Consider the following 27,509-nt stretch of genomic DNA (forward strand, 5'->3'; position numbering starts at 1 on the left):
GGCTAGTGACCCAGACTTTGTCCCCTCTGCTTTCAGGTTCCTCACATCACTGATCCACCCTTCGATCCAACCGGACACTTTTCCTCTGGTCGCCTGCAGCACTTCTTTGCAGCTCTCCATAGAAAACGACTACAAAACCCGACACGAAAAGACACCTATGCACCCGGCTTCCCTAGGTGAGGTAACACGCGTACTCCTGTGCTCCCGTGGGTCTTGACTCTTGAAGTGTCCTAGTTTAAAAGGGTTCCATCCTAGTCCATCCGGAAATGTCCTTAATCTGTAACTTTGTAACTTTTACGAACTCCATAGAAAGTCAATGGGAACCCGCGCCTGTGTTTAGACACTGCACGCGGCTCCCGTGGGTCTCCTACTTCCTAACATTTGGTTGTTTAGTGTAGCCCCAGTGATTATACAGGTCCTAGGCCTGCTTTCTAATTCTGACGTGGTACTTATACCACTTTCTTAATATATGGTTTGTGAGGCCCCTAGGGCATAAGGTATACTGTGCAACTTATCGTATATTAACTGTGTGACTTGTGTTGTATTTTTACCTTTGACCTCATAAAGAGTGCAGAGGGGTTGTGTTTAGATTAAATACATATCTATTTGATATATACCTTGTGTGGTGTCCTTTCATTTGGTATTCAAGGGATTATATATGGTAAAACAACTTGCTTAACTTGCCTACTGAAGTCTTAGCCTGAAGACTGCTGGTTCATGCTACCACTAGGATAGCTTTCTATAAGGTTGACTTTACAACCACCATCAATAAGGGTCGATTAAACTGGTGCAAGGTGCCCACTAGAACTAGTGGACATCATATGCCAGGCTAACTTCTCACATTGGTGTGCCGCGGTTGGGATAAGAGATTGGAATTTGTTTTACCAAATAATCTTGTAATATAATCTGAAATATCATATCAAGGTACGTGTAGGTACATATAAATCAAGTCTTAGATATACATAAGTTCTACTGAACTTAGTAGTTGTAGGTGGTAAGGGCTTAGCACACCCTGACTACAACTCCTAGAGAGGTTCTAGTAGGAAAGCATTTAGTGTAGGTAGGTGCACACACCACACCTCACTAGAAAATGTCCCTGGAAGCTGGGCCTAGTGGGTCTCTGCGAGAAGACAACCTAAGGTTGCCTTCAAAATATGACACATTTACTTTTCAAGAACTGAGAAGTCTGTGTTCATTCAGAAGACTGAGACAAGGACAGAGTCCAACCTTTAACCACCTGGTAGAAATCTTAGTGGCCTATGATGTATAGAATGCATCAGACCCAGGGAACCAAGGTAATAGAGAGGGGGGCCATCTCTCAACAGAGGAAAATACCACTGGAGAGAATCCATTGGTCTCTGATGTGGATGCTGACCAGGATGCAGCTTATGCCCCTCCACCGGACTTCACTGGACGGACCACAGCTGCGTCCACTTCAGCTTCAAAAGAACCACGACCCACCACCACCCGCAACAGGCTCCCCGCAGGAGCTGGAACAAGATCACCGACGACCAGCTCACCACCTGCCTCAGCCAGAACCCCCCCCGCCAGCACAACAGACCCCAACGAAGCAGCCAGCAACCTCACACAGTGGATCACCATCTGCGCTGACTACCTCGCACCACTGAACACCCATCCCAGCAGACCCGGCAGCAAGAAAGCCTCCTGGTTCACCGATGAACTCAAGAACTCCAAGAAGAACTGCCGTACCCTTGAGAAAGCCTGGAGCAACAACCAGACCACAAACAACATGACTGCCCTCAAGCACGCCACCTGCAAACACCACCAGCTGATCCGCACCACCAAGAAGACAGCGTTCAAGGAACGACTGGAGAACAACGCCCACAACAGCGAGGAACTCTTCAACATCGTCAAAGAGCTCTCCAACCCCAGTGCCGGAAACAACGACATCACTCCTTCGCAAGACCTCTGCGACTCCCTCGCCTCGTTTTTCCACAGCAAGATCACCGACATACACAACAGCTTCGACGCACAGACCACGCACCCTACCACCGAGCCAACGCCCCCCACCACCACCCTCTGCGCCTGGACTCCGGTCAGCACCGAAGACACCACCCGCGTGATGAACACCATCCACTCCGGATCACCAACCGACCCCTGCCCCCACTACGTCTTCAACAAGGCCGACTCCATCATCGCACCCCAACTCCGGGACATCATCAACACCTCCTTCAACACCGCCACCTTCCCGGAGAGCTGGAAGCACGCCGAGCTCAGGGCCCTCCTGAAGAACCCAACAGCGGACCCCACGGATCTCAAGAACTACCGTCCCATCTCGCTCCTCCCTTTTCCTGCCAAGGTCATCAAGAAAACCAGTCAGCTGGCCACCTTCCTCGAAACGAACGGATCCCTCGACCACTCGCAGTCCGGTTTCCGTGCCAACCACAGCACCGAGACCGCCCTCATCGCAGCCACAGACGACATCAGATCCCTGCTCGACAACGGGGAAACAGCGGCCCTCATCCTCCTGGACCTCTCCGCAGCATTCGACACGGTCTGCCACCGCACCCTAGTGCAGCGCCTCAACAACATCGGAATCCAAGAGAAGGTACTGGAATGGATCATCTCGTTCCTCACTGGAAGAACCCAGAGGGTTCGTCTGCCCCCGTTCAGATCCAAGGCCACCGAAGTCATCTGCGGCGTACCACAAGGATCATCACTCAGCCCCACCCTCTTTAATGTCTACATGAGCCCCCTCGCAGCCATCGCACGCCAACACAACCTCAACATCATCTCTTACGCCGACGACACCCAGCTGATCCTCTCCCTCACAAACGACCCCGCCACTGCCAGAACCAACCTACAGGAAGGGATGAAAGACGTCGCCGAATGGATGAAGAACAGCCGCCTGAAACTGAACTCAGACAAGACGGAAGTCCTCATCCTGGGATCAGCGCCCTCCGCCTGGGATGACTCCTGGTGGCCGCCTGCCCTGGGCACCGCCCCCAAGCCAACGGACCATGCACGTAACCTGGGCTTCATCCTGGACTCCTCCCTCTCGATGACCAGACAAGTCAACGCCGTCTCGTCGTCATGCTTCAACACCCTGCGTATGCTCCGAAAGATCTTCCGGTGGATCCCCACCGAAACCAGGAAGACGGTCACCCAGGCACTCGTCACCAGCCGACTGGACTACGGGAACACCCTCTACGCCGGAACCACAGCCAAACTTCAGAAAAGACTCCAACGCATCCAGAATGCCTCCGCACGACTCATCCTGGACATCCCCCGACACAGCCACATCTCCGGACACCTGAGAGTCCTGCACTGTCTCCCCATCAGCAAGAGGATCACGTTCAGACTCCTCACCAACGCACACAAGGCTCTCCACGACCTGGGACCCAGGTACCTCAACAACCGCCTGACCTTCTACACTCCCACCCGCCAGCTACGTTCCACCAGCCTCGCCCTCGCCGCCGTTCCACGCATCCGCAGAGCCACCACCGGATGAAGACCCTTCTCCTACCTGGCAGCCAAGACATAGAACTCCCTCCCCATCCACCTCCGACTGACCCAGGACCATCTTTCCTTCAGGAAGCAACTCAAGATCTGGCTCTTCGAGCAGTAGCAACCCCCCCCCCCCCCCCCCAGCGCCTTGAGACCCCTCCGGGTGAGTAGCGCTCTATACAAGTGATTGATTGATTGATTGATTGATTGATTATGAAGCTAACCTGGGCAACCTAGGTCTATCTAGAGGTGGAGAGGGCCAAGAGAGGCCCCCCTCCACTCACCCCAGTAAGACTAACCCAGGAATTAGAAGGCACAGATCACACTCCAGTGGTTCTGAGCATTCTGATTCCTCAGTAGGGTCCAGTGCCTCTGCTCTGAGGAGGATGTCTTTCCCTCAGAGGAGAGAGCACAAAGCTAGGATGAAAGAAGTCCAGCTTAGGATCAAGAGGCAAGAAGTTGCCCTTGCAAAAGAGACCCTGGCTCTTGAAAGAGAGAAAAAGTTAAGTGGGCTAGAGCCCACTGGTGGCAGCATAATTCCTAGAGATAGGGAAAGGTCTCATGACCATAGAAACCTGAACAAGATTGTCCCTCCCTATCAGATTGGTGATGACATCCGCAAATGGATAACTGCTTTGGAAAGGGACTGCAAAGTACAGAAGGTCCCCAAGGAGCAGTGGGCAGCAATCCTGTGGCTCTCCTTTTCAGATAAAGGCAGAGATAAGCTCCTGACAGTTAATGAACAGGATGCTGACAACTACACAGTACTGAAGAGTGCTCTTATAGATGGGTTTGGCTTAATCACTGAGCAGTATAGGTTGCTGTTCAGAGACACCCAGAAGACACAGACTCAGGACTGGACTGATTTTGTAGATTGTGCTACTAAGGCTCTGGGGGGCTGGTTACTATACACGATGGTATAATTTGATTATGAGGGAGCAGATCCTTAATAATTGTCAAAAACAGCTTCTACATCAGCACCTGGTGGACTCTGATCTGACCTCTCCCCAAGAATTGGGAAAGAAGGCAGACAAATGGGTCAGATCCAGGGTGCCTAGACATCAGGGTGGTGACCAGAAGAAAGATTCTACCAAACCTCAAGAGAAAGGTGGGGATAAATCTAAGGACAAATCCACTACAGGGCCCCAAAAATCCTCTGAGGGGGGTAGGTCCCAAACTTCTTCCTCTAATGTCAAGAAATCGTATTGCCATGTATGTAGACAACCTGGCCACTGGAAAACTGACAGCAGTTGCCCAAAAGCCAGCAATAAGGAAAATATTCCTCCAAGTACTACTCCAACACCTCCTGTTACTACCAGTAGTAATCCCCCAGGTGGTGGGAGTGCCCCCAAAAATGTGGCTGGGTTTACTTGGGGAACTCAGGTGGACTCTGGCCTAACCAGGTCCCCTAACACAGCAACTCTAGTCTCTGATGGTGGAATGGGGTTTGCCAACTTCACTGCCTATCCCAATACCTTGGGCAAGTACAGACAGGAGCCCCATATCAATGACCAGACAGTTGTGGCCTATAGGGACACAGGGACTTGTATCACCATGGTGACTGAGCATCTAGTACCCTCGGAACAACTGTTACCTGAGTTTAGCTACCAGGTGGTCAATATTAATGGAGTGAAGACAGATCATGTCATGGCAGTAGTAAATCTCAGCTGGGGAGGTGTCACTGGCCCAAAGAGAGTGGCAGTGTCTACAAACTTGCCTGTAGATTGCTTACCGGGCAATGATCTAGAGATCTCACCTGGGCTGAGGTAGAGAAACAGGCCCATTCCAAAATGATAGGCCATCCTGAAAAGGTTAGTAGGGCTGTGATGGTCACAGCCCAAACCCAAACAGATTTTTGTGTTGTGAAGCCTGAAACTATGGATCACTCCACACAGACAGAGAGCATTGGGGAGGAAGAAAAGTCTCCCTCCCACCAGACTTTAGGTGAGGGTCAGCCTCCTCAGGGAACTGACCCTACCCCTTGTGAAGGAACTGCCCCAGAGGTAGTCAGGCCTGGCCTGGCAGAGCCCCTGATGTCAGTGGACCCTTCCAAGGTGGAGCCCAGTCTGGAGCAGGTAACCTGCGCCTCTCTACCCTGCCTTAACCAGCCCGGGGTTGTAGAGGTCAGGGAGGTCAGTGGACCCCCAAGGGCACCATGTCCAGAGGAACCCCCCATCAGCAGATTAGGGGCACCCAGTCTATTAGCCCTAGCCCAGTGAAAATTCCTCAACACTCTGAGGGATCTCCCTTAGCATTGTGTAGGAACCTCCCCCAGATGGAGTCTGTTGGACACAGGCAAACCTGGGACCCAGTGGCCCCAAACCTGACCTGTCCCTCCTGTGTTTCAACCAAAGGGACCCAACCTCAAGCTGTAGGTAGTCAAAGGTTGACCCTGAGAGCACAGTGCAACTCAGTCATGGAAAGGAAGGCATACATGGTGGATAGCGATTGGAGGAAGCTGAGCCCAACCTTAGTAGAGCCTGACTTCAGTACTCCATCCCAGCACCAGCCTTTACTTTGCCAAAACACCCCATAGGAAGTAAATCCCAATGGTGGAGACCCTCTAATACCCTTAGGGTGAGGGATTGCTTAGTGGACCATAAGACAGGGGGTAACCATGCTAGTGCAAGTACTTCCTTATATGGCCACTTAGTCAATATAGACTTACCTGGACAAGGATAGCCTTATCTCCTTTCGTTTGGGGGGGCTGTGTAGGAAGGTTGAATCTGACTATATGGTTACCCCAACTTTTTTCCTGGTGTTTTTTTGGTTTTTGACTTAGTTGACCTGGGACCCTGCTATACAGGGCCCCAGACTATCTGCTTTCTCTATAAAATGGACTCCATGTACTTTAGGTACATACCAGATTGGTTACTGTGTCACCCTTGTGAGCCCCTGTATACTGTACCATAGGTACCCAGGGCATACGTGCACCCTAGGCCTACCAGGGGCTGCAGCATGTATTGTGCCACCCCTGGTTTGCCTTCCAAACTGACACCACAGATCTGTTCACCCAGCCTGGGTAGGGTGGTGCCACCCCTTACTTAGATATAGTATACCTATATCTAATCTATCAATCAATCAATAGATTTGTAAAGCGCGCTGCTCACCAGCTAGGGTCTCAAGGCGCTGGGGGGAGGGGGAGTCGCTACAGCTCGAACAGCCAGGTATTGAGTTGTTTCCTGAAGGAGAGATGATCCTGGGTCAGCCGTAGGTGGGTGGGGAGGCAGTTCCATGTCTTGGCCGCCAGGTAGGAGAAGGATCTTCCTCCGGCGGTGGATCTGCGAATTCGTGGGATGGTGGCGAGGGCGAGGCTGGCGGATCGGAGCTGGCGGGTGGGTGTGTAGAATGCGAGGCGGCTGTTGAGGTATTTGGGGCCCGTGTCGTGGAGAGCCTTGTGTTCGTGGGTGAGGAGTCTGAACGTGATCCTCTTGCTGACGGAGAGCCAGTGCAGGTCTCTCAGGTGGTCAGAGATATGGCCGTGACGGGGGATGTCCAGGATGAGTCGTGCAGATGCGTTCTGTATGCGCTGGAGTCTTTTCTGGAGTTTGGCTGTGGTTCCAGCGTAGAGGGTGTTCCCGTAGTCCAGTCGGCTGGTGAAGAGGGCCTGGGTGACCGTCTTCCTGGTTTCAGTGGGGATCCACCGGAAGATCTTTCGGAGCATGCGCAGGGTGTTGAAGCAGGATAATGAGACGGCGTTGACTTGCTTGGACATCGTGAGGGAGGAGTCCAGGATTAAGCCCAGGTTGCGTGCATGGTCCGTTGGCTTAGGGGCGGTGCCCAGGGCAGGGGGCCACCAGGAGTCATCCCATGCAGAGGGGGATGATCCCAGGATGAGGACCTCCGTCTTGTCTGAGTTCAGTTTCAGACGGCTGAGCTTCATCCATTCCGCGACATCTTTCATTCCTTCCTGGAGGCTGGCTCTGGCGGTGGCGGGGTCGTTGGAGAGGGAGAGGATTAGCTGGGTGTTGTCGGCGTAGGAGATGATGTTTAGGTTATGTTGGCGTGCGATGGCTGCAAGGGGGCTCATGTAGACGTTGAAGAGGGTGGGGCTGAGCGAGGAACCTTGTGGAATGCCGCAGATGACTTCGGTGGACGCGGATCGGAACGAGGGGAGGCAGACTCTCTGGGTTCTTCCAGCGAGTAATGAGATGATCCACTCCAAGGCCGTTCCTTGGATTCCGGTGTTGCTGAGGCGTTGTGTCAGGGTACGGTGGCATACGATGTCGAAGGCTGCTGAGAGGTCCAGGAGGATGAGTGCCGCTGTTTTCCCGTTGTCGAGCAGGGACCTGATGTCGTCGGTAGCTGCGATGAGGGCGGTCTCGGTGCTGAGGTTTGCTCGGAAACCGGACTGCGAGGGGTCGAGGGATCCGTTTGTCTCGAGGAAGGCAGAGAGTTGTTTGTTGACGATCTTCTCAATGACTTTGGCAGGAAAGGGGAGGAGCGAGATGGGGCGGAAGTTCTTGAGGTCCGTGGGGTCTGCGGTGGGTTTCTTCAGGAGGGAGCTGAGCTCGGCATGTTTCCAGCTCTCCGGGAAGGTGGCAGATGCGAAGGAGCTGTTAATGATGTCCCGGAGTTGGGGTGCGATGATGGAGTCGGCTTTGTTGAAGATGTGGTGAGGACAGGGGTCGGTTGGGGAGCCGGAGTGGATGGTGTTCATCGGGCGGGTGGTGTCTTCGGTGCTGACCGGGGTCCAGTTGCAGAGGGTGGTGGTGGGGGGTGCTGGTTCGGTGGTTGGGTGCGTGGTCTGTGCGCTGAAGCTGTTGTGTATGTCGGCGATCTTGTGGTGAAAGAACGAGGCGAGTGAATCGCAGAGGTCTTGCGAGCGTGTGATGTCGTTGTTGCAGGCGCTGGGGTTGGAGAGCTCTTTAACGATGCTGAAGAGTTCCTTGCTGTTGTGGGTGTTGTTGTCCAAATGTTCTTTGAATGTTGTCTTCTTGGTGGTGCGGATCAGCTGGTGGTGTTTGCGGGTGGCGTTCTTGAGGGCTGTCATGTTATCTGTTGTCTGGTCGTGGCGCCAGGCTTTCTCGAGGGTGCGGCAGGTTTTCTTGGAGTTTTTGAGGTCGCTGGTGAACCACGAAACTTTCTTGCTGCCCGGTCTGCTGGGAGGGTTCTTTAGAGGCGCGAGGTCATCGGCGCAGTTGGTGAGCCACTGTGTGAGGTTGCGGGCTGCTTCGTTGGGGTCCCTCGTGTTGGTGGGAGGGTTCTGGCTGAGGGAGGTGGTGAGATGGTCGGCGGTGATCTTGCTCCAGATTCTGCGGGGAACCTGTTGCGGGTGGTGGTGGGTCGTGGTTCTCCTGAAGTTGAATTGGACTCAGCTTTGATTTGTTGTGCTTGCTGGAGGAGAAGATGGGGTCAAGCGTGTGACCGGCGTAGTGGGTGGGGGTGTTCACCAGTTGCTTGAGTCCGAGGTTGTCGAGGTTGTCCAGGAGGGCGGCGGTGTTGCTGTCATTGTTGTTCTCCAGGTGGAAGTTGAGGTCCCCTAGGAGGATGTAGTCTGAGGAGGTAAGGGCGTGCTGGCTGATGGAGTCTGCGATGATTTCGCTGAATTGTGTGCGTGGTTCTGGTGGTCTGTAGATGAGAGTGCCTCTGAGGGTGGTCTTGGGGTCGGTGTGTATCGGGAAGTGGAGGTGCTCGGCGGCGGTGATGGTGTCGTCGGAGTTGGTCGTGATTCGGATGGTGTTTCTTTGGACGATGGCGATGCCTCCTCCGGTTTGGTTGACGCGGTCCTTCCGGGTGATTTTGTAGCCCTCCGGGATGGCTATGGCGATATCGGGGGCTGAGGAGGTGTTCATCCAGGTTTCTTTGAGGAAGGCGACGTCTGGTGATGTTGTGTCGAGGAGGTTCCAGAGTTCGACGGCGTGTCTGTGGACGGAGCGGGTGTTGAGCAGGATGCACTTGAGGTGAGTGTTGCTGGTGTCTGGCTTGGCGGGAGCGGTGCAGGTTCGGAGGTAGGTGAATTTGCAGGCTTGGCAGGTGAAGGGTCCGTGGGTGCGTTTTGGGGTGGCTCAGTAGCAGGCGGGGTTCCGGCCGGGGTTGAGTGCGTGGAGGGTGACGGCGTCGTAAGTCCGTCGTGTGGGCTGGCATCATCGGGGGGCAGGGGTCCTGGAGCTGGGCGCGGTCCAGGCACGGACGGGCACGGACGGCTTGCTTTTGGCGCGCCAGCTGCGTGCCCACTGCACGCGTCCGCTATGCGCGTCCGCTGCACGGCCTCCATATGAGGGCAGAGGGAGGGAGGAGCAGCTGGGAGGTGGGAGCGGGGCGGCCAATGGGAGAGAAGGGGGCGGGCCGCAGGGGCTCAGCGGCGAGGGAGAGCCCGGGGAAAAACTCGGGGAAAAAACGGCGGGAGAAAGACGGCAGGAGAGGGACAACAGGGCACAGGGATACAGAAGCAAACAAAGGGGCAAAAAATGAGAAAAATAAAGCAGAGTGGCACAGAGGACGGCGCAGGGGTACAGAAAAAAGAAAGGGGGCGAGCAGTCAGGTGGAAAAAAGCATCAACGGAGGTTCAGACCACAGGGGGCGGCAAGGCGGATGGGGAGAGCGACCTGACTGGTGACATATCTACCTTTACATATAGACACATATACACCTATAAGACACTCCTATGGTAGGCCTTGACAATCCTGGAGGCAGGGTGTTTGGTTTTATGTGAGAGGGTGCCCTAGCATGAGCTGAGCCCCTCTGCAGCTTTTAGAACCATCTCCTTATAGCTGTTCTATGATATAGCCATACCATATACTCTTAAGTGCATTATAATCCTTGCGGTTAATGCTAACTTTGGTTTGGCTTTGTCAAAACATGTCGTGAAAGGTGTCAAACACTTTGGAATACTACCCCCCCCCCACGGCGGGGGTAGCATTCCACCCTCCTAGGGGGAAAAGACATGTAGTTTACTGCTTTACCCGGTTAAAGTTAAACAGAGCCTCAGCATCACAAAATGGATGCTGCTGCCACAGACACAAGTCTGACCTCCTGTTGCTGGGGGAAACTCCAGCCAGGGCGGCCTGGACAATAGGTTTCCTGTCCAGGGAGGTGCCAGCACCTCCCCAGACAGGGATTTTGTATATTGGGGCAGGGAGGGCTGCATTCAGTGAATGCATCTAGACACTGCCTGGGGCACACAAGGTGCTCCATGCATAGCCCGGTTCAAACCAGTTGCTGGAGCACTCCAGCCCCAGCTCTGGCGCAAAACTGGACAAAGGGAAAGGGGTGTAACCACCCCCTTCTCAGGTCCACCCATAGGAGGGACCTAGTCAGGTAATCCAGCCCCCTTTCTTAGTATTAGTATAGGAGCTGTGTCCCCAGGACTTTAGATTATCCTGGACGAATCTTTGAAAGACATATCTTGGACCTTCGACATTCCATTCTGACTGGAAGACGGAAGACATCTCCCTTGTCGTCAAGGAGTGACCACCCTGTGCAAACAGGCACCAACAGCAACTTTGCCGGTCTGCAGTTTCAAGGCTCCCGTCGGAACCTGAAGACTCTGTGACTCAAGAACTAGACTTCCAGACTTCTCTGGCCCTGACCCACATCCACAGCAAAACTGAGACCCGTGGTGAACACGAGAGACGCGGGACCGGACATTTTGGATATCCTGCATTTTGCTACCTGCACTCCTTTCCTGAAGTCTCAGTAAGTTGTGCATTGGGGTATGAGACGCCCTAGCCCGAGCACCATTTGCACAAAGCTCAGGCCCCCACACTCTGCAAGTGTCCCGTGGGCCCTGCCTTTACATTTGTGGTTGATGCATCTTCCCGGTCCCTTGCCCGTTGGCCAGTGAGCCCCCTGTAGATGACATCTTGAATTTACTTTGCTGTCCTGGCTGCTCCAGGCTTGTTCCAGCTTCCCTAAAAAGGAGAAGCACCACAGACCCTGCTGGTCTGCAACAGAGCCAATCTCAACATCCTCCGTGGGTTGTGGTTGCCAAGGCTTGTTGGGTCCGATCCGGATACCAATGCTGCAATCATCTAGAACTATCATGGGACAGCTCGAATCCAGCTCCTGGTCATCGTCGATGCCTCCTGGACCTCGTGGCTGAAGAGACAAACTTACCTTCTTCACCTTAAAGCACCCGACATCGCCTGGTTCCTTCCTGGTCACTGGCTAGTGACCCAGACTCTGTCCCCTCTGTTTTCAGGTTCTTCACATCATTGACCCACCCTTGGATCCACCCGGACACTTTTCCTCTGGTCGCCTGCAGCACTTCTTTGCAGCTCTCCATAGAAAACGACAACGAAACCCGACATGAAAAGACACCTATGCACCCGGCTTCCCTGGGTGAGGTAACACGAGGACTCCAGTGCTCCCGTGGGTCTTGACTCTCGAAGCGTCCTAGTTTAAAAGGGTTCCATCCTAGTCCATCCGGAAGTGTCCTTAATTTGTAAGTTTGTAACTTTTACGAACTCCATAGAAAGTCAATTGGAACCCGCGCCTGTGTTTAGACACTGCACGCGGCTCCCGTGGGTCTCCTACTTCCTAACCTTTGGTTGTTTAGTGTAGCCCCAGTGATTCTACAGGCCCTATGCCTGCTTTCTAACTCTCACATGGTACTTATACCACTTTCTTAGTATATGGTTTGTGAGGTCCCTGGGGGAAATACCGTATACTGTGCAATTTATCGTATATTAACTGTGTGACTTGTATTGTATTTTTACCTTTGACCTCATAAAGAGTGCAGAGGGGTTGTGTTTAGATTAAATACATATATATTTGATATATACCTTGAGTGGTGTCCTTTCATTTGGTAGTCAAGGGATTATATATGGTAAAACAACTTGCTTAACTCGCCTACTGAAGTCTTAGCCTGAAGACTGCTGGTTCTTGCTACCACTAGGATTGCTTTCTATAAGATTGACTTTACAACCACCATCAATAAGGGTCGATTAGACTGGTGCAAGGTGGACATCATATGCCAGGCTAACTTCTCACAGTTGCCTTATGGGAAAGCTTAAGCTCAGTAAAGGAGACCTCAGTTAGTTATGGTGGCAACCAACAGCTAGAGACCTGATTGGCTCACTAGGAAAAGGTATTTCCAGTGCCCTAGATATGATCTGTCTATTATGAAAAGTTATGGTAAACGCAGTAGTCCTGACATATTGATTGTGAAAAACATATGCTAAAGTCAATAGGCATTTAAGGGTGGATTGTCATTTCCCTTTATCAAAGCTTACAGATAGTTGATGTGGGAAGGAGTTTTGTGTTGATTACCACCTCTGACAAACCCTAGAGGGACAAAATGTGCATTGTAATAATTCGTGGTAGAATCTCTACAAAATACATCATTAAAAAAAATACAAACATATATACAAATATATGCATATAGGTACCTGGAGGATCTTTGTATCAGCTCTGTTCTGTCATTCATCTGTTTGCGTGTCAGTTACACTCTGCTTTCATCCATGACAGCGGACTGCATAGGATTGTGATTCAGTCCACATCAGTCATTGTCTCTCTTGTCCTGTGAATTATGGCATTTTCTGATCACATGTGTTCATCCACCTGAAAATTAGTGTTCTTCAGAGTCCGGGCTGATTGGACAATCCTTTAATTTTCAATTTAATGTTCTAATTTCATAGCTCCCCTTTCATTTTTTTACCTCTCTTTTTTTCATTTCAGTATCTTTTTAGAGAATGCTACAGCTCTCCAGGCAGTGATAATGGGTTCGCTTACTTGCCGCTCATTTTATCTGCAGTGGGCCATATCCCAAGTGGCCATTTCCTCTAAAACATGAGACCATAATGGAATTCTGTTTTCCATTGCGCATCATTGTTTTACCATTCCAAGGTGGCCAACATGTTGGTCCTAAATGTGGCCGCCATGATGGAACTTTAAAACAATGCTAGACTACTTACAATATCTCTGGGCAAAATGGATACCCAATCCTACTTTCAGTTTCCTTAGTGCACGCATATGCCTACTGTATTTGGACAGTAGCATGTTTTCGTTTTTCTACTTGTATTCTTTAAATCAATCTTGCATATCTTGTTGAGTTTTTCTCTATTTTATTGTAGTTATGTCAGAGGGTTAATGCAAGAATGAGTCAGTGGATGGATGAATGGATGCATAAGTTCAAAGATGAGTGCATATATGATAACTTATTGATTGCCTATACCCATCAATAATACAAAAGGCACTTTCGTTCCCATGCCATATCTATTGGCATTGCAATGCTTGTTTCCTTTATGATTTTTTTTATGGTTGCTATGTGACTTATATGGTTTATTATTTAGTGAAACCGTTTTTCTGGGACTCGTATGAGCAACGCCACAGGTGGCCATCTTCCTAGGTTCAAATGTATACAGATTAAGTCCTGGGCTACTACATTAAAAGATACAAGGGATTAAGAAGATGGAAGATCTGTTCTCTTGTACTGATGCTAAGCATGAACTGGGCAAGATACACAGGATGCTTCTTGAGCTGAAAGAACTTACGATGCACCCCTCATGGAAGCAGTGGCAGAAGTGGCTCAGAGACAAAGAAATGACTGATTCCTGAAAAGAATATTTAAACAAAATTGAATACACATGACTCATTTGAAGCGAAACCACTTCTTGACTCTTAACAGGTTGTACTGGTCACTGGCAAAGAGAAGATTCCTTAATTCAGCAATCTCTGACCACTGTCTGCAATGCAATGAATACATTGAAGATGATGTACAATTGAGCTGCAGGTGCCCAGTTGGGTGTAAATACCAGATCGTGGTCGTTAAAACTTTCCAGAATGGCACCCATAGTGAGATCAAAATAAATAGCCTCTTGATGCATGCTGTTTGTACTCTGATGCCAAAGCTATTGTTATCGCATAATATTTGGCTCTTGCGTGTTTTTCATTGTATGATACAAGATACCCATAGTGTGAACCCAGCACACTAAATTGTAGGCTCCATCCAGGCTTGGAAGGGTGTAGTATGCTGTACTTCAAGCCTTTGTAAGATGTTGAATAGAATTCTGTGCTCACAAAATTACAAATGACATAATATGAGTGTCAAGGCACCCTGTCCAGAATGTTGATTGAACAGTAAGCTGTTGGATGGGTGTAGCTGTGTAAGCAGGCTGAGGTGTAAAGAACCTTCTTAAATAAATATTTCTTGGATTAAATCTTAACCTTACTGGAGTGATCTATACATAGGGCTACAGAATATGTATTCCAATTGATTTAGACTCAGTACTGGAAGAAACACACTAGTCTTGTAAATTTCCTTTAAAGTTCAAAAGTCAAGCAGTGTAGCGTATCACTCTGGACTGCCACTAATACAAAGACTGTTGCCTTAAAAAAAGAAACTGGAATACCTACTGTAGAGAAATTTTAGAGTGAAAATTTATAAACAGTTTAACCATTTAACTTACGACAGATCTCCAACTCTGTGCCAACTCCGACTCTCAGTCAACAGATCTTTGCCACCATGTTAAAATGGAGCACAAATCAAAATTCATCATCTTACAGCAGTTTAGAGTTCAGTCAATGATCAGAGGTTTTATAAAGTTTTAGTAGTTTTATTTCCCATTAAGAGATTAGTATTTATTTTTGTTTTTTATTTAGATTAGTTAGATATATCCAGTTACAGAAATACTGAGAAACACTTGGTTAGAGGCAGCTTGAAAAATAACAGTGTGTTCCATAAAGGAAATAGTTCCTATCTTAATCCAAAGGACCTAACCTAGCATGAAACTTATAAATTGTTCCTTGTGGGAAAGAACAAGGATTCGGAGCATCAAGCTAATTTTCACAAGAGAGCAAACTTCTCATTAAGAGCAGTTCTGGAAACTCAGTTTAGTTACTCAACAGTTGAAGTAACAACCGTCAATCCTAGTTATTTTAAAGAATTTGTTTAGTTTTAATTTCACATTTGTTGAGATGAACAGTGCTATATCGTATAACCGTTACAAACATGAAGTACACATTTTTGCCATTCAACCCTATCCCAGTGCAGTGTCCAATGGTACATTCCCATTTTTTTGTTTTTAAAGGGTCAATCCAAGTTAAAAGGAAATTTATCATAGCAGTAGCTATGATTCAGCATAAGAAAAGTAATTCTCCTCACAAAAGGTAAGGAAACCACAGACAATCTCAGTTACCAGTAGCTCACAGTAATTCAGGCAAGCACAACAAGGTGCTAAAGGGCATTGCAGGGTAGGTGTGCATAGAATGCATGCATTAACTCTCTAGCTAGGAACCTGTACCATATAGAAAGGCACAAAACATATGATGCAAAAACAGGTGCTTTAGGGCCATATGTATCATAGTTCCGATTTGCGAATTCCAAATAGCGAATTTTAAGGAATCGCTATTTGGAATTCGCAAAACGGTATGTATGTACAAAATCGCTTTTTATTAGCGATTCCTTACCATTCCTAATTTGCGATTAGCAAATTACTAATCACAAATTACCCATTCATTTCTATGGGCCAGGAGGCCCATAGGAATGAAGGGGCAATTTGTGATTAGCAATTTGCTAATCGCAAATTAGGAATTTTTTCAAAGGTGCAGGGGTGTCTCAAGAACACCCCGCTGCACCCCTGAAAAAGAAATTTGGGGGCATATGGCGCACATACATGCCCTAAGGGCATGTATGCGCGTCATATGGCACCTTTGGCTTTTTGGAAAAAAGCTTTTTGAAAAGAATTTGCACTTACCACCAACTAGAAGTTGGTGGTAATTTGCGAATCCTTAATGGCATTTTTTGAATATTTTTTGTTTGATACATTGCATTTAAGGAATCGCTAAATTTGCGATTCCTTAAGTGCAATCGCAAAATAAGGAATAGCAAATTTTGCTATTCCTTATTTTGCATCAAACATGTTTGATACATACCATTTATCAAATAAGCATTCGCAAAGGCCGAAATTCGCAGAATTTCGGCCTTTGCGAATGCTAATTAGCTTGATACATATGGCCCTAAGTCACTTCCAGCCAATCATGAAGGATCTTCCGATGGTCCGTCACCTGTCCTCTCCATTCCCATGGAAAGCATGCAGGTAGACCTAAAGTTATCCAAAGACTGCTAAAGCTTTACACAGTAGATACATTTGAAGAAGGTTCTCACAAGAACCTCCAGTAATCCTATTCCGTTAGTTGTTAAACGTCCCAATGTTCAATGAATTAGTCTGATAAGTGAAACATTTTCTATTTGCAATGTCCTGGTTAGATCACGAGGAACAATTTCTTCAACAAGCCTTCATTCTACTTAACATTTTATTTGTTATTACACATAGCAGGCGATTTACTCTAATATGATGACATCATATGGTGTGAGGAAAGAAAGAAATACATTTTCTTAATACAGCACATTTTCTGACAATGACATCTGTTACAGTTAAATATTGGAATAAATCAGCAGTTCTAAAAGGCATTATTTTATTAAAGGGAAAGGAGAAAAAAAAGTATGAGGCCTAGTCATGTTAGTAGGATGAAAATGGGAGCTTTCTGCCAACTAAAAAGCTGCACATTTGTTCTTACAGATTTAAGAAATGCAAATTTTCCTACGGTTTGTTTTTGTGAAGCATTCTCTACGTTATTGTCAAGATACATTTTAGCATCTATGTAAGGTTAATATAGTCTAAGATGTTCTGCTCTATCAGAAACATCCTCGGCTCTCTGTGGTTGAGTATCAGTGTTCACTCCAGTATCTTCTTCATTAGCATTCCACTCCTAAGTGCTTCAGCACTTGGATCTTCAGCAAGTACAGAAAGCAAAGCACGCAAATCACTGACACAACACAAGTCAAAACTATTCCAAGGAGTTTTTAGCAAGTGTTGTGAGGGGTACTACAGCAGGCACTGGCCTTGTGGAGTCTATGAAGCCAAGACCACGCCTCTGAGTTCTGCTAACAATCCAGGATTCATCATTGAGGGGCTTAAAATGGAATCCTTGACATGCCTGTACCTTTCAAATACTCTTAAGGCCAGTGCTTTGAATGGGCCGGTAATGTCCGGTACGGAGTACTGAAACTTTTTTATTTGGAGAGGGAGAGTACCTGCACATCTCAAGAGAAACGTAATAAATAAGCAGCTACTCTAATACAAAGTACATGCACTTTTATTTTTCCATTTCAAGCACTGCTTAAGGCTTCAGATATTTAACATAGAGAATACTCTGAAAACCACAGTGCACTTTCTCCCTGCCCCTGAAACAGCGTTCACTTTAGGAAAAATCTGCTCCCTAATTCAGGTCTTCGCCTATAAGACTGCTGTGTGCATTTAACTCTGTAAGGAACGCCTTTATGCCTTCTTAACTCATACGCCTGTTCCCTGCATTTTCTGCACCTCTTTGTTGTAGGTGGCAGAGATTTCTTCAGAAATTCAACAGGGTCATCTACTTGACAAGAAGCAAGGACAAAGGCAAGGATGGACACTTTCCAGGAGGAGCTGTAGATATTTCGCAGGCACAGGGGTGTGTGTGTGTGCATACGCGTGTGTGTGTGAGAGAGAGGGAGAGAGAGAGAGAGAGAGCAAGGGACAGGGAAAGCGTGCGAGGCAGAGAGTTCATCAGGGAAACATCCTTTACAACGCAACTTTTACCACGCAGTGCCTTTACGACGCAACTATTACAACGCATGTCATTACAACGCATAGCGCTGGGGGGCGCTCTAGGATAGGGAATAGATTTAATTTACTATCCAATACCTTCCCTACTATCCACGGGGACTGGAGTTGGAATAGTAAATTAAACTATTCACTATCCAGCACCCCGAAGCGCTATGCGTTGTAACAGCATGCGTTGTAAAAACTGCGTTGTAAAGGCATGCGTGGTAAAAGCATGCATTGTAATGTCATACATCCAGTTCATAATGGTGAAACGTCTCTATTTTTAGGGCGACATGCAAAACTTTCACTATAATTGTCAAAATTGCTTTGAGCTTCCCATTTGCTCTTAACAGGGTTGTGGTCACAGACTGGCACTGTGCCAGGGCTTGGTACCACTGGAAAAGAACGTTCCTCTTCCCCCACTGGTGAAAGGTCGGAAGAAGTGGGACCAGCCGCCATGTTGGTCCTGCTAGCATCATAAAAAAAGTGAGGGGCATATCAGCAAGGGCTGGCGATAATTATCGCTCAGCGCTCTTAGCGCGAGGATAATTATCGCCGGCTAACGCTGGATTGTATCGCTGAGATAGCATGCTATCAGCAACGCTTATCTCAAAAGCGTTACAATTCCGAGCGCAAGCTGCCAAAAGTGCAATTATTGCTGGAAATCCAGCGATAATCGCACAACGTTTGGCGAAAGCTTTATGATAGGGCAGGGCATACTTAGCCATTATATCCAACTTCCATTGGATATAATGGCTAAGTCAGACTGAAAGCAGCCGTAAGGAAAGTAGCAATAACCGAGGTTAGCGCTACTTTTCTTTTCACTATGCTGTTTAGCGTGCAGCTTGTTAATTGGAGAGATGTCGGTTAGTGACATTTCTCACATTATTTAGGTGTGGAACGCCCACTTTGCATCTCATAAGAAATGCAAAGGGAGGCGTAGGAAAAAAGGGTGCTAACATGCGATCATGCATGTTAGCCTCCTCGAAACATTGTTTTCAGTCCTGACCAGAATCTTGTTACGAAAATTGCAACCTTTTTCCAGCAAAAGGTTCAGACAGTCTATAATGACCTTAGCTCTTCTGCACCTACCATGCCCAACGATAACTATGACACTACTTCCCGAACCGAGCCCAGCTATTCCTGCTTTCCCCTATTAGAGGAGATACAGGTCACTGACCTTATCCTACAGATGAAGTCAGGATCCCCATTAGATCCATGCCCCCCACGCATATTACACATGATCCCACAGACAGTGGCAGCCGTCCTGACCCCTCTGATAAACAATATTATCACGTCCGGAGTTTTCCCCAGCAGCTGGAAAAAAGCCTGCATTCGACCAATTCTTAAGAAGGACTAATTAGATCCTACGGTACTCAAGCATTACCGACCAATATCCTGCTTATCACTACCAGCTAAGATTCTGGAAAAAGCCATCAATCAAGAAATGATGCGATATGTTGACCACAACAAGCTCCTAGACTCCTCTCAGCATGGCTTTCGCCCCTTCCATTCAACAGAGTCTGCCCTTATTATGGCAACCGAAAACATCCGAAAGACAATGGATGAGGGTGGTAGAACGGCCCTGATTCTACTAGATCTAACGGCGGCGTTCGACACCGTGAACCACTCGATTCTATTAGACAGACTAAAAACAATAGGCTTTACTGACACTGCCCTAACTCTCTTAACATCCTTTCTGGATTCTCGAATCCAACAAGTACACTGGGAAGGCTTACAATCAGATGAGTTCTCCCTCCCAGGTGGGGTCCCTCAGGGCTCGGCGTTGTCGCCCACCCTGTTTAACCTATATGTGACCCCCTTAGCTGCCCTAATCCAATCTCATGGCTTGCAGTTAGTGTCTTACGCAGATGACACTCAAATTATAGTGTCAGTGTCCCAGTCTATTGAAGCTACGGCAGAGTGTTTTAAGAAATGCCTTCTCGGTGTAAAAAACTGGATGAGCTGTAATTTTTTTAAACTGAACACGGATAAAACCGAGATAATCGAATTCGGTCAGAAATCGTCTGTCTGGAGCTACATCTGGTGGCCTTCGGAGGCTGGCACCTGCCCTAGTCCTGCAGACAAGGTTAGAAATCTTGGCTTCCTGGTGGACAAAGATCTCTCCTGCAAAGCTCAGATTAACCAGGTCACCTCAACCTGCTTTTACACCCTCAAAGTTCTTAGGAAAGTTTTACCCTACATCCCCCCAACTCTAAAAAGAACGGTACTGAGTGCATTAGTAATGTCCCGGGTGGACTATTGCAACTCAACTCTATCTGGGCACAGGAGAAAAACAACTGAACAAGCTTCAGGCAATCCAGAATGCCGCAGCTAGGGTCCTACTAAATTTACCTTATCGCCATCCAACGTCCAAAGCCATCAAGGAACTTCACTGGCTTCCAGTCAGATCCAGAATACGGTTTAAGGCCCTCTGTTTAGTCCATAAATCCTTGTATGGCTCGGGACCACAAGACATGTCCAAACCCCTCCCTCGATATCTCCCTTCACATACGTTAAGGTCAGCCAGTCTTGATTTGATATGTTAGCCAAGAATAAAACGAATGCGATGGGGCGGCAGGTCCTTTTCGCATCAAGCCTCCAGACTATGGAACTCTTTGCCCCCTGCGCTGCGCTCACAAAAATCCATACTCTGTTTTAGAAAGGCACTGAAGACCTGGCTTTTTTCCTCACACTAAGATCTGTTCTTGCCGCTCTCCTCATCTCTGCAGCGCCAAGACGCCACGGCATTCGAGCGCTATATAAGTACTTCAGTCAGTCAGTCAGTTAATAGGGCGTTGGCTTTATCTCTGCTTTTTTGGCTTTTAAAGCCAAAAAAGCAGAGATAAAGCCCTTGTTAATATTCCCCTGAATCTCTTGTTGCCAGTCTTTAATTATGGGCAACAATTACGAGCAGAGGGATGGTGTGTGGCACACTTTATCAGTGCAGCACTGCATTTTCAGCAGCATATCAAATATACATGCTAATGGCAGTATGCACACCCATTAAAAGGCGCGGTACAACATTCATGTATAATTTCCTGCAGACAGGCAACTTCCGGTCCATCCCATCTTCCCATTTCATGTCCAGTCACAGAGGGCAGGCTTTATCTGATCTGCATTAATATCCATACCGATGGTAGCACAAGATAGGTACACTATTCGAAAAGCAAGCACGGGTGTCATTGGGAAATAGTTTTCCTTGGAAAGATGGTCACTGTATGGAGTTTTCTTATTCTTCCTAATAGAAAAGGAATTTGTTGCATCAGGCCTGCCGGTGCTTGTACAGATGGCTGAAAAACAATGGCCTACCGCCAAAGAACATAGTTGGCAAGTATGTTTAGCCACTCAACTATTTGTCACCCGCTTACACACCCGGCTACCTATTGGACATCTCAGCAGCTTTTGACCCGGGTTCCCTCCCTGTAATTAGGGCTTTGGGGGAGCAGCCGACCACCGGGAGGCCTGCCCCGCCTGGGGGGTTTTGGGCCGGGGGGCAGCCGGGACTCAGTGGGCGGTTTTGGGCTATTTTGGGCTATGTTGGGCTTTCTGGGTGGTTTTTGGGCTGGGGCTAATATATAGCTCGCTATTTTATGTCAAGGTCCACCATTTGGTGGTGGGGGACCTAATAGCTGGTGGGAAGGTGCTGTGGGCTCGTGCTTTTTGGCTGTGGGCTTGTGCTTTTTGTGGGCGCGGGCTCTTTATTCATGCCTTTTTCAGTGCGTGGTTGGCTGTGACGGTGGTTGCGACGCATAGACCTTTTGAGCGTGGCGTATCGGCTGCTGCAGATCGTTGTTGGCGTTATGGCATGTATGGAGGACCCCAGGTTTTTAGAGGCGATCTGCCTCCTGGAAGACGCGGGCTTCACTGACATCATGCGGCCTGGCGTTAAGGTAAGCCCGCCTGGCGGGCTGCAAACGGAGTCGCTGCGGCTGTTATGGCATGTGAGCAACCGTGGGCCCAGAAGCGCCTGACTGGGGAGGCGGGGGCGCCACCGCACGATGCATGCGGCTGCTCCTTCAAAGTAGGCGCAGGGTGGGAGGCAGTGCGGGGTACCGAGGCCGCAGTTAGCCTTTCGGGAGGGGGCTGGGGGGTCACGTGCCCCCCTAAGAAGTTAAAGCCTGTAGGGGGGAGCAAATATATGGTGCACAGGAGAAACCTGTGGGGAGGACGGCCTTGTGGAGGGTGCACAGTTGAGGGGGCGGGCAGGAAGACACCGCGGGTGTTGGCGGGTGATGGGCTTGCACAGGGTGGTGGTGGGGTAGCCTTGGCGCTGGTGCATAGTGGTTGGGCATCCCCCTTGCTGTTGGACAGTGAGGAAGAGGTGGAGGGGGCAGGGGTGACAGGGGTTTATGGATTGACAGGTGGGGGAGAAAGGGGGTCCTGGGGACCGGCCTGAGGGATCCAAGAGCAGGGGTGGGGGGAGGCGGGGAGGCAGGGACATGCGTGTGGGGCGGTGCTCGGAGAGCTCGGGTGTCTCTCAGGAGGTACTGTGGAAAGGTAGTGACGGGGTGGGCGGGGGTTGAAGGGGAGCTCCCACGTTGGGTCCCTATGCCGTGGCTAGATGCGGGGGGATGGCTGGAGAGGGTGTCAGAGGGGTTGCCCAATAGGTGGCCGGCGGAAGGGGGTTGGGGGGCTGTCGGACCAGGTGGGTTTTGGTGGCGGCTCTGGGGTGTTGGGGGGTGCAGGGCGTGGGAAATCAGGAGCTGGAGTTGTTAGAATGAAGCGAGGGGAATGATCGTGAGGAGGGGGTGGGGCATCAGGCAAGGGAGAGGGGGGACTAGGGCATGGTGGTCCACCCCGTTGTGGCAGGGGGCATTCCTCAAGTGCGTTTGGGGTAGGTCGGGGGTGGGGGGGGTGGGGGGGGTGGGGTGGGAGCGCGGGGAGGGGTTTTGGGTTGCGGCGGTGGAAGGGACAGGTATAACCCCGGCATATCGGACTCCACTTCTTTTGGCAGGATAGGATGGCAAGGTGTTCGGAAGAGCAGCATCCGAGGGGGACGGGCCTTTGCAGTTGGATTTCAATGAGGAGAGTGTGGAGGAGGGAGAAATTGTGGAACAGGGGAGTAGGGATGGGGGGTCTCGAAGTAATGTTTTGCCTAGACTTTCACAGGGAGGTGGGACCAAGTGGACCAAGGAGGATGCAGTGACGGCCCCACCGGCACGACTGGTTAGGTGGCGGGATCCGGTGCGATCTGCGACCTTGACGCCAGTGGGGGCACTGCGGGCCAAGGTCTCGGTCGGTACGGATGTGGGGATGAGTGGGGAAGATGATGAGGTGCGCTTGCTTAAAGGGACGTATGTGAAGGACACGGGCATTGGTCCGGAGGAGACGGGTTCTGGAAACAAGAGCGCAGTGGTAGGGGAAGGGAAGGAAGGTGTGGGGGTGCCCAAGGAGGGGAAGGAGAGCCACGATGTCCTGGTGCGGGAGCTGCCCTATATGGGAATCATGAAGCCCTTGGGGGTCCATCTGTTCCTGGCCACCATGGAGAAAATTTGGAATGGTGAGTCCGTAGATATCTTGAAGCTCCTGCATCGGGAGACAGAAGGTTCTAAAGAGGAGGAATTAGAGCTATCCAAGAGGCCGAGGGTGCCCCTCAACATCGAAAACTGGTCAGCGGGTTTTCTGATATTTGCCAGTGTGTATTGTGAAAAATACCCCGACAGGTCAGTTGCCCTTTTTAAATATATGGATGTGACCAGGCGGGCGCAGGTCACATACGGGGGTTCGCCTGGTCGCACTATGACGAGGAGTTTTGGGCACGGCTGGCTTGGGACCCGGAGGCGAAATGGGGGGAAATCGACTCAGACTTGTATAAACAGACCATGGGAGGGGCCAATTTTGGCAACACTGTTGTTAGACCTGGCATCATTGGCATGAGTCTCTCCTCCTTTTTTTTTCTGTTTGCCTCCTCTGTTTACGATGTTTTTGCTGGTATATTGCTTTGGGCACTGTGCCACTGCTGATCAGTGCCACAGTGCAAGTGCTCCCTATGTGAAAATTGCTGTATTGATTGAATTCCATGTTTGGCTTATTTGGTTTACTGTCAGTCCCTAGTAGCGTGCACCAGGAGTGCCAGGGCTTGTAAATACAAATGCTGCTAGTGGGCTTGCAGCACGTGTTGTGCCACCCACAAGAGCGGCCTAGTAAAAGTATGTCTAAAGGTCTGCCATTGCTAGACCTACGTGCAGTCTGGTACTGTCACGCAGACTGCGCAAGTACACCTACTTGCCAGTCCCTAAAACCTTCCCTTAACTTCATGTTAGTCACCCCTAGGGTAGGCCCAAGGGCAGGGTGCATTGTAAGCATAAGGTAGGACAAGCCTGACAAGGTTGGCATGTCCTAATAGTGAATTACAGCCATATTCGTTTTTCACTATTGTAAGGTTACCTGCTCTCCATCAGTTAGAATGGGCTGCCAGGATTATTAATGCTATAATCCTAGCGGGCTCGGGGAGCATGGTGCAATGTCGAGTTTGGTATCCCTGAACTCAGGGTTTAATAACGCATCCGTTTGGGTGGATGGTTTTTGGACTCTGTGTTTGAAAATAGCACTTTTAGAAAGTAGCTAATTTCTTGTCTAACTGTCTACCGGTCTCTGCTGGTTCTGGTGTGCGTGTGACAGGAGCTGGGTGGCTCCAGAGGTCTGAATGAGTCAGTGTGGGATGAGTGGGGCATTTGCATGGAGAGTAGGGGAAGAGTAGCTCCTGATAGCCTGCCCTGCCTGATACAATGCTGGCTCCGCCCCCCTGCCAGGCGACTGATGACTCTGTGCCTGCCAGGGACTTTCCTGGCCCCACCTCCTGCCGGGCAACTGATGGCCCTGCCCCTGCCAGTGACAATGCTGGCTCCGCTCCTGCTGGGCGGCTGAAGACTCTGCCCTGCACAGTGAATAGGCCAGGTGCCTCGGCCTGGCAACACCCACAACAAACCCAGGAGGGGGGGAAATTCCCCTGCATGGACAAAGGGATCAAAGCTAAAAAAGGGGTATAAGAGAAGGACCCTTGAACCAAGAATTTAGATCACTTCTGACAAGGAAACCTGAACCAAGGACAAGAAGCCTGCTGATCCAAGGACTGCCTACCCCTTCTGCCAGAGTGCTGTTTGTTGGGGGAATCCTGCAGTTGCTTCTTTATTTTTGCCAAGGAACCAGGAGAGAGGAACTGAGTGTGTACTCTCAAACTTGCTAAAGAAAATCTCCAAGGGTTGGAAGAGTGCCAGCCTCCTGTTGAAGTCACAGGGTCAAAGGACTTCATTTATTTGCTAAAAGTGCTTGTTGCTGGAACCTGAAATCCAGCACCTCTGAAGAATCCAGCAATCTCGACGCCGACGGACGCCGCCAAATCCAGCTCGACATCGTGAGTAACGGCTCCAGTGTCCCGCACCTTCGACGCCGGCCGCCGGGCCCGATCGACGCCAGTAGCGATGCCAGTGAGTAGCGAGTTCGGCTCCAGCTCCAAGTGACCCTGTGTCGACGCCGCCGCTGATCGCATCGACCTCGAGCCCTCTCGACGCCGTGAGCGCTGCTCACTCTTGCAACATCATCATCGACATCGACGATGACGCCGTATCCTGCTTCGCCTCGTGAGCGCTGCTCCTGCCTGACATCTGTCGACGCCGCTGAAGATCGCCCCGACTCCGAGGCCCGATCGACGCCGAAGACGCGACACCGGACATCTCGACGCCGCTGATCATCGAATGCTTCACTTTTCCAAGGTACTGTGTTGTGGGGGTCTGTGCGACTCCGGGCTCGACGTAGCGCTCCTCGCGGTTGACGCCGAACCTTTGGATTAACTTTGCCTCGACGTCGTGTGACTCCCGTATGGGTTACATTGTTGCCAAGAACTGTGTTTTAAAGAAGAAGAGTTGCTTTTGATACTAAAGACTTTGTGCTAAGAAGAAACTACGCTTGAACTATTATTTTTCCTTCCAAGAGTATTTATTAAGATTGTGGTATATTTTTGTCGTTATTTGGTCTTGTGCTAAGCCTTATATAAACATCCTTATTTTTATAATACTACTGTGTCGTGTCCATTTGTAGTGTATTCACTTTATTACTGTATGTGGTCATAAATGCTTAACGCACTGCCTCTGAGATAAGCCTGTCTGCTTTGCCAAGCTACCAAGGGGGTGAGCAGGGGTTATCTAAGTGTGTGATCCCCTTGCCCTGACTAGAAAAGGTGTGTCCCTATTTGTCAGAAGTGTATACCTCTGCCAACTAGAGACAGCCGCTTCTAACATTGGTGGGTCAGCGGTGAGGATTTGAACTTTGCATTTATGACCCATGTGCAGTGATTAGTGTGCGCTACATAGTGAAAGCAGACCATAACGCATCCACAATCTGTTTTGGTTGGATATTCTATTTTTGTTCTCCGCTTTCCTGGAGCTTGATTTTTGAAACTGCCAGTTTTGACCATGAGTGATGCTGGAAGCACTACCCCTGTTGTTGTGGAGGAATTTGATAGGAGTAAGATAAACGACTATCCGTTAAAGAAGCTGAAATCCTTTTGCAAGCAGTTTAAAGTTCCTACCCCAGGCTTCACAAGGAAAGAAGATTATCTTAAAGCTTTGGAGGCCTGGTTAGAGGCCAGAGATCCTTCTAATGTGGTGGTGGTACCGCTTGTGGAAGGGGAAGGGGAGGAGGAGGTGCCAGTGAATAGGCCCACATCCCCTCCTGGCAGCAGTGTTTCCTCCAAGGGTCTTTCTCCTGAAGAAAGAGAAGAAAGGGCGAAGGAGCGAGCATACAACATGGAAATGGCCAAACTTAAGATAGATGGGCAGTTGGAGATAGAGAATGCAAGAGGCAGGAGAGAAGCTGATATGGAGATCAAAAGGTTGGAGTTTGAAAGAGAAAAGTTAGCTTTTGAGCGTGAAAAAATGGTGAGGGACATGGAGCTCAAAGCTAAGAATTTAGAATTGAATCCCTCTGGTGGCAGCATCCCATCTGTGCCTGCAGAAAGTAGGTTTTATTTTCCTAAAGATGTGATCAAAGATTTTCAGAAGAATGAGGATATTGGTCAATGGTTTAAAGCATATGAGTTAGCATTGTTGGCCCACCGGGTCCCTGAGAAGGATTGGGGAGCGGGGTTGTGGGGTCGCTTTGTGAATGAGGGAAGAGATACCCTGTTAGACATGCCTGTTGAGGATAGGATGTCTTATACTCATATGAAAGATGCTTTAATGTTAAGGTATGGCCTAACCCCAGAAAAGTACAGACAGGCCTTTAGAGAATGCAAGAAATTGCCTGGTACTACGTGGGTTGAATATGTGTCATTTTTTGGCAGAGCCATGGATGGTTGGGTAAAGGGCAGCAAAGTGGAAAGTTATGATGCTCTTTATGATTTGTTTGCTTGGGAGCACTTGTCTAATAACTGTTTTCCAGAGCTGCGCCAGCACATTATTGATAGCAAGATATCTAACCCTAGAAAACTTGCTGAGGAGGCGGACCGCTGGGTCAGAACCAGGGTCCACAAGGGTCCAGTGGGAGACTCAGCCAAAGGTGGGCAGGGTCCCC

This window comes from Lissotriton helveticus, chromosome 5_1, assembly GCF_964261635.1.
Source record: "Lissotriton helveticus chromosome 5_1, aLisHel1.1, whole genome shotgun sequence".
Taxonomy (NCBI): domain Eukaryota; kingdom Metazoa; phylum Chordata; class Amphibia; order Caudata; family Salamandridae; genus Lissotriton; species Lissotriton helveticus.